At 37.8% G+C, this 8,123-nt stretch overlaps 1 pseudogene; it reads right to left on the bottom strand.

The window, feature by feature from the left end:
- Positions 1-1,176: 1,176 nt before the first annotated feature.
- On the bottom strand, positions 1,177-4,492 carry LOC113896426 (annotated as a pseudogene).
- Between the last annotated feature and the right edge of the window lie 3,631 nt (positions 4,493-8,123).

Genomic DNA, 8,123 nt, shown 5'->3' with positions numbered 1-8,123 from the left:
CATGGTAAACACAAATCCAAAATCCTGTAGGAGATAAACAAAAACAAAAAAGGAATATTGTAAAGTAATTAGCCTCTAATTAAATAAATTTAAATTTAAAAAAAGGAAGGAACTCAAGTATACCATTAAATAAACTCATCAAATCACAACAGGAAAAACAAAAAGAAGAAATGAGCAGAGAAGAACTATGAAAACAACTTAAAAACAAGGAATAAAATAGCAATAAGTACATAGCTATCAATATTTAGATACCAATGAACTAAATGTTCCAATAAAAAAAACTTAGGGTGGCTGGTTAGAAAAAAAGTCCTTCAGTAGTTTGCCTGAAAAATCTCATTTCAGGGCTAAAGACACAAACAGACTGAAAGTGAGGGGATGGAAAAGATAGTTAATGCAAATACAAACAACAAGAATGCAGGGGTAGCTCTACTCATGTAAGACATAATAGAGTTTAAAACAAAGGCTATAACAAAAGACAAAGAAGGACATTCTATAATGATGAAGGGATTATTACAAGATGAGGATATTACAGTTGTTAGCATACACATACCTAATACAGGAGCACCTATATATTTAAAGCAAATACTACTAACAGACATGAAGGGAGAACCTGGCAATAATACAATAATAACATAGAATTTTAACACCCTAGTTCCATCAGTGGAAAGACCACCCAAATAGAAAATCAATAAGGTATCAGTGGGACTAAATGACACAATATGCCAATTGAACTAAATCACTATCTAGAGGGAATTACATCCAAACCCACTAGAGTACACACTCTTTTCAAGTGGAGATGAAATGATCTCCAGGATAGATCACATACAAAGTCACAAAACACCCTCAATCAATTTAAGAGAACAGAAATTACATCAAGCATTTTCCTTGACCACAATTGTATGAAACTAGAAAACTACAGAAAGCAAATTTTAAAAAGCTAGGTATGGAACAGGTTATTGATCACAGCTTCAGGATGAATGGACCCTGCTTACCCCTTGTTTTCAGAATTTTAGTCTCTAGAACTGTGAGGCAATAAATTTCTGTTATTTAAGCCAACTGATTTACGGTACTTTGTCATAACAGCCCCAGAAAAATAATACACTGTCTTTAAATATAGTCAAAGTCAAGGCACAGTAAGATATAGTGATTACAAAACTAGAAAAATTAAACTAATGTTTATATATATCCAAGATTGTGAAAAATGCCTACCAAAGGTTTGATCCTTGCTACTGATGAGAGTCCTACAATAATCCCATCACTGAGAGATGGTGCCCTGCTGAGGAGTCTCCCTAGGGTCCCCTTCATGTCTCTGTTCCTCAGACTGTAGATGAAGGGGTTCAGCATGGGGGTGACCACAGTGTACATCACTGATGCCACCAGAATTGTCCTAGAGGATGAAGTGACTGCAGAACTGAGGTAGACCCCGAGGCCTGTGCTATAGAACAAGGAAACCACAAAAAGGTGAGATCCACAGGTGGAAAAAGCTTTATACTTTCCCCTGGCTGATGAAATTCTCAGGTGGAGGAGAAAATCTGAGAGTAAGAAAAGAGGATCCAAAAGAGAGGAAAAACACCTAGAACAGTAGCCCCAAAATACACCACTACGTTATTGATGAGGGTGTTAGAACAGGTGAGCTTCAGGACTTCAAGAAGATCACAAAAAAAGTGTGGGATCTTCATGTTCATGCAGAAGGACAGCCTCAAGACAGTCAAAGTCTAAAGCAGGGAGCTTGTGACACTGAGGCACCAGGAACCCAGAGTCAGCAACCCACAGACCCAGGGGTTAATGATGACCATATAGTGCAGAGGGTAACAGATGGCCACAAAGCGGTCATAGGCCATCACACTCAGGATTAAAATGTCCAGGCATCCAAATACAAAGAAAAAAAATATCTGGATGATGCAACCTTCATAAGTGATAACTTTACTCTGTGTCTGGATGTTCCATAGCATCTTTGGGATGGTGGTGGAGGTGAAACCGATGTCTGCAAATGACAGGTTGGAGAGAAAGAAGTACATGGGGGTGTGGAGGTGGGGGTCTGAGATGATGGCCAGGATGATGCCCAGGTTCCCAGCAAGTGTGACCACGTACAAGGACAGAAACAGCCCAAAGAAGAGAGGCTGCAGGTCTGGGTCCTCTGTGAATCCCAGGAGGAGAAAGCGTCTTCTTTGTTTATTTCCATGTGGCTATCGGGTTTGTTCAGAATCAGCTGAAAAGAAACACAGAATTCACTCCAGATAATAATTACTTTATATGATTTAAGCCTGAGCACACTGTGACAGATACATTTATTCCATTGTACTCCGACTTCTCATTATAATGCAAGATCCAAGCAAGCAGGATTTCACCTGTTTTGTTCACTTTCCTATTTTCAAACATATGCAAATATATGTGCTGTATTCAATTGCTCAGTGTGACTCTTTGCGACCCTATGGACTTAAGCCCACTGGGCTCTTCTGTCCATGGGATTTTTCTGGCAAGTTTACTGAAGTGGGTTGCCATTTCCTTCTCCAGGGGAACTCTCCACCCAGGGATCAAACCCATGTCTCTCATGTCTCCTGCACTGCAGACAGATTCTTTACCACTGAGCCACTGGGGAAGCCATGCAAAAATATGTACACCTACAAATTTAAATAAATGTGAAGTTATATAAAGTAAAAAGAATGACAGAGGGGATGAACCAGGTTATACACAGTAGTTTCAAAAAACTATATTTAACATAATTGAAATATGCATCAAAAGCTAACTGCAATGAGATATAAAATAATTTGATGACTTCAACATGGACTGATAATTAAGTTGAAAATCACAGACATAAAAGAATTGATATATAATATTCCTAGAAATTTTGGTACTTAGCAGGTCAGATCAGATCATATCAGATCAGTACTCAGTCGTTGTCAGACTCTTTGCGACCCCATGAATCGCAGCACACCAGGCCTCCCTGTCCATCAGCAACTCCCAGAGTTCACTCAGACTCACGTCCATTGAGTCAGTGATGCCATCCAACCATCTCATCCTCTGTCATCCCCTTCTCCTCCTGCCCCCAATCCCTCCCAACATCAGAGTCTTTTCCAATGAGTCAACTCTTTGCATGAGGTGGCCAAAGTACTGGAGTTTCAGCTTTAGCATCATTCCTTCCAAAGAAATCCCAGGGCTGATCTCCTTCAGAATGGACTGGTTGGATCTCCTTGCAGTCCAAGGGACTCTCAAGAGTCTTTTCCAAACCACAGTTCAAAAGCATCAATTCTTTGGTGCTCAGCTTTAGACGGACCTTTTTTGGCAAAGTAATGTCACTGCTTTTGAATATGCTATTTAGGTTGGTCATAACTTTCCTTTCAAGGAGTAAGTGTCTTTTAATTTCATGGCTGCAGTCACCATCTGCAGTGATTTTGGAGCCTAGAAAAAAAGTCTGACACTGTTTTCACTGTTTCCCCATCTATTTCCCATGAAGTGATGGGACCGGATGCCATGATCTTCGTTTTCTGAATGTTGAGCTTTAAGCCAACTTTTTCACTTTCCACTTTCACTTTCATCAAGAGGCTTTTTAGTTCCTCTTCACTTTCTGCCATAAAGGTGGTGTCATCTGCATATCTGAGGTTATTGATATTTCTCCTAGCAATCTTGATTCCAGCTCATGTTTCTTCCAGGCCAGCATTTCTCATGAGGTACTCTGCATATAAGTTAAATAAACAGGGTGAAAATATACAGTCTTGATGTACTCCTACATGGAGTATGTCACGTAGGAACCAGTCTGTTGTTCCATGTCCAGTTCTAACTGTTGCTTCCTGACCTGCATACAAATTTAGCAATGCCAAAGAATGCTCAAACTACCACAGAATTGCACTCATCTCACACGCTAGTAAAGTGATGCTCAAAATTATCCAATCCAGGCTTCAGCAATATGTGAACTGTGAACTTCCTGATGTTCAAGCTGGTTTTAGAAAAGGAAAAGATCAAATTGCCAACATCCGCTGGATCATGGGAAAAGCAATAGAGTTCCAGAAAAACATCTATTTCTGCTTTATTGAGTATGCCAAAGCCTTTGACTGTGTGGATCACAATAAACTTAGCAGGTACGTAATTATTATTTGTTGATTGATTCAATAAATTAAGTCTCAGTATGTAAGTGTATTTAGTATGCCAAGGTCATATTTCAATAGGTTTGAAAAGGTTGGATTGTTGACTGAAATCTGGCAGAATAGATATGTAATTGAAAGAAAATTAAGTTGATTCCCAGCCTCGGTCCTACTGCAATGAATCAGAGGGATTATATATTCACTGTAAGAGTAAGCAATACCCTCAGGTGAACATTTAGAAAACCACACATAAAATCTACAGGAAGGCCAACTATCTTATTTTTTTCCTTTTGAACTTTGTATTTTATATTAGCATATAGCCTATTAAAATGTTGTGAGAGTTTCAGGTGAACAGCAAAGGAACTCAGCCATATGTACACAGGTACGCATTCTCTCCCAAATATCACTCCCATCGAGGCTGCCACATAACGTTGCACAGAGTTCCCTGGGCTATACAGTAGGCCCTTGTTGGTTATCCTTTTTTTTTTTTTTTTGGTTATCCATTTTAAATATAGCAAGAGGGCCAACTATCTTAACTAAGGAAAGAAACTCAGAAGTAAGAAGATAAGATGCATTTAACTAAATACAATGTAAAACATTTTAATAGCCAAATCACCATTCAAAAGTCAGTTGAGAAACAGTAATTAAAAAAGAAATCATTTTGAAAAGTTGATAATGGTAGAATAATAGGCATATGGTATATGGGCATAAAATAATATAGGCGAGTCAAAATGGTGATCAAATGTATGAGTCTTTGCCCAAAGTCAGGAATAGTTTGGAAAACAATAAACACCTCTTTCACAAAAAAACGTTAAAGAGCTGTCACATTGATTGGGATTGGGACTTTTAAACAGGTAGCAAAGGAGTTCACTAATGCTTCTGACAAATGTAAAATGTTCCAAGTTTGGGGAAGCAGGCTGAAGAAAGGCATAGCTATTAATAGTACAGAAGTTCTTTAAGGAGAGGTTTCTCAGTCTCAGCACTACTGACCTTCTAGGGCAGGTTGGTCTTTGTGGTGGGGTGTGTCCTGTGCCTTGTAGAATGTCTAGAGCTTCCCTGGATTCCATGCACTCCTTTTCTGTGTGACAGACAGACATTTCCCCACACATTGCTCAATGTCTCCTGGGAGAAAAATCACTCTTGGTTAAAACTACAGTTTGAACTTCACAATCCCACAATATTTTTTATAGCCTTGTTATAACAGCAGTGGAATAACAAAGAATATGAAAGACCTTCAAACTTATGAGCAGCAGAGTCCCATCATACCAATTTTTAAAAAACAATGAAAGAATTTTTGTGGTTATACTTATCTACTGATGACACAAAACAATGGTTCTCAAAGAGTCCCTGAGAAGTTTACAAAGGAATTCTGTGACATCAAAACTGTCTTCATAGCAATACTAAGATTCTTTTCACTCTGGTTCCATCATGAAGGTACAACAGAGGGTTTTACAGGCAGATAACATGTGGCATCACAATAGCTGAATGTAGAAGCAGATATGAGATCTAGTTGCCTTTCCCTCCCACCCAGGGATACACAGAAAAGGAGTGCATGGAATCCAGGGAAGCTCTAGACATTCTACAAGGCACAGGACACACCCCACCACAAAGACCAACCTGCCCTAGAAGGTCAGTAGTGCTGAGACTGAGAAACCTCTCCTTAAAGAACTTCTGTACTATTAATAGCTATGCCTTTTTACAGGCAGATAACATGTGGCATCACAATAGCTGAATGTAGAAGCAGATATGAGATCTAGTTGCCTTTCCCTCCCACCCAGGGATATTTTAAAATTTATTTTTAATTGAAGGATAGTTGCTTTACAATTCCGTGTTGGTTTCTGCCACCATTGTGGCATATTACACAGTCACTGAAAGAATGGAATAAACAAAAGGAGTATCTATGATGTACATAGGATTCTATTCATGCATTTTTAGAAAAGGGTATGAATAGGCATGTGTGCATGATATAGAAACAAATTTTAAATGAAAGTAACAACCTGGTGGCTCAGCAGTAAAGAATCTGCCTGTCATTCAGGAGAACTGAGGGAGATACAGGTTAAATCCCTGGGTCAGAAAGATCCCCTGGAGGAGGGCATGGCATCCCACTCCAGTATTCTTGCCTGGAGAAACCTATGGACAGAGGAGTATTGCAGGCTACAGTCCATGGGGTTGCAAAGAGTCAGACATGACTTAGCAATGACACAATCACAACTTATGAAAAAACTGTCAGTAAGAATGAATTAGGTTAAATACAGTGGTTTCAAAACAACTGTTTATAACAAAATTTAATGAAAATCTACATCTAACATATACAAATATAAAATAGTAATAATTTAATAACATCAATATAGGTCACTAATTGATGACTAAATTATCAAAGTCTTGGACATAAAATATAACAAAACCTTTTGAAGTGGGAGGTAGTATCTGTGTTATAATTTCATCTTATCTAAAGATATATGAGTTCAAACATATTTATTGAGATATAGGTTGTCTCTAGTCTTATGGTAAAAAAAGAAAAATAGGTCTATCTTTTGCTGAATGTCTTCAAATGCCTAAGGGGATGTGAGTTTTAGAAATATATCTAATCCCCAAATGCCAAACAGAACAGTAAGGAATAAAGGAATGTGAAAAATAGTCAGCAATATGTATAAAGAGTGATTTATTATCCTTAAGGGATGCAGGAGAACTTTCACTTTTCATTGTTGTTTTCATTTAAAACAAAAATTCACAAGTGAAAATTACTGGAATGAAAGCCATTTTAGTAAAAAAAAAAGAAAAAGAAAAAGAAAAAAGCAATAGAGAGAAACAATAAAGTTAATAGGCTCAACTCCACAATTTATAAATTATCATACATTCACTACATGTATGTCTACACATACATAAAAGAACTAAGTGTCATCGTCCAGTTGGTAACAAAAATAGCAATTTCTCTTTTGAAAGAAAGCAATCAAAATGAGGAATAAAAATGCTCTGACCCACTTTGTTAAAAACAAAGGACTCAGACAATTTGCAATAGAGAATGTAATTGGTTAACTAACCCATGAAAATATAGTATCTTATAGGGAATGAAATAATTATAAAGTAATCTTTATTTGAATATAATTTTTAACCTATTAACTTTTTTCAATGTGAATACCCAGAATGAAGGATGATATTGTGAAATGTACATCTCATTTACTGCCGTCCCAAGTATGTATTTGCAAACTTTCCCTGGTCTGGATCTTTCTCATCAATGTGGAAACAAAGTCAATTATGCTCCATTTTAAAAATAAAAGAAATGCCATCATTTCACTGTGTATCTTGCCAGATCAATATTTTACTATTCTACTCCCCCTTATTAAAAAGATCCTTGGGCTTATACTCTACTATTATTTAAGTATCACAAATGACAATTGCTTTGCTGAGATCAAGTACCCTTCTCCTTTGGCATCATAAATAAATACATTAATTTATTAAGCAAGCTAGAAAATAGCCACAGTGATCTTTGGGCTCAAAATTAGGCTGCAATGGCCCTTGGGTGACCTCAGGTCACTTTCTAGGCTTCTATTCTCTTTGATCTTTTCCTGTAGTATCTACTGAAATTTCAGGCTCACCTTGATGGGAACTCTGAGAAGAAGATCACTGGGCGGAAGTCTAAATTCCTCCCTGGATGATTGATGATGGAGACTGAAGCTCTATATTCAGATAAAGCAGCAGGAAGGGGGCAAGCCCTGGTCTCCAAGGAAGATTTATGAGTCTAAACTGTGTTCTGTGCAGACTAAGGTTGCACATGCCCAGGGACTGCTGCTCGCTTTATCTGCTCATTAAGAATGTTTCCTTTTTGTTACTCTAAACTCTAAGGACATGATTTCCCTCTGGGACACTTTTCTGACAAAAAGGAAAGTTTCCAGCTGATTTCCTGCTCCTAGGAGACTATGTAGATAAGCCAGGTAATTCAGGTCTTGTTACTCCTCCCACATTAACACTCCTGTCTTCAAGAGCTTCTAGAACCTCATCACAATACTGATTTAGAATTTTCTCAAAAGTCTAATACTGAGGAAT

The sequence above is a fragment of the Bos indicus x Bos taurus genome, chromosome 7, assembly GCF_003369695.1.
Source record: "Bos indicus x Bos taurus breed Angus x Brahman F1 hybrid chromosome 7, Bos_hybrid_MaternalHap_v2.0, whole genome shotgun sequence".
In the NCBI taxonomy this organism is placed as follows: domain Eukaryota; kingdom Metazoa; phylum Chordata; class Mammalia; order Artiodactyla; family Bovidae; genus Bos; species Bos indicus x Bos taurus.
Note: the sequence above shows the minus strand (reverse complement) of the source record. Positions and strands in the feature narration are given on the sequence as shown.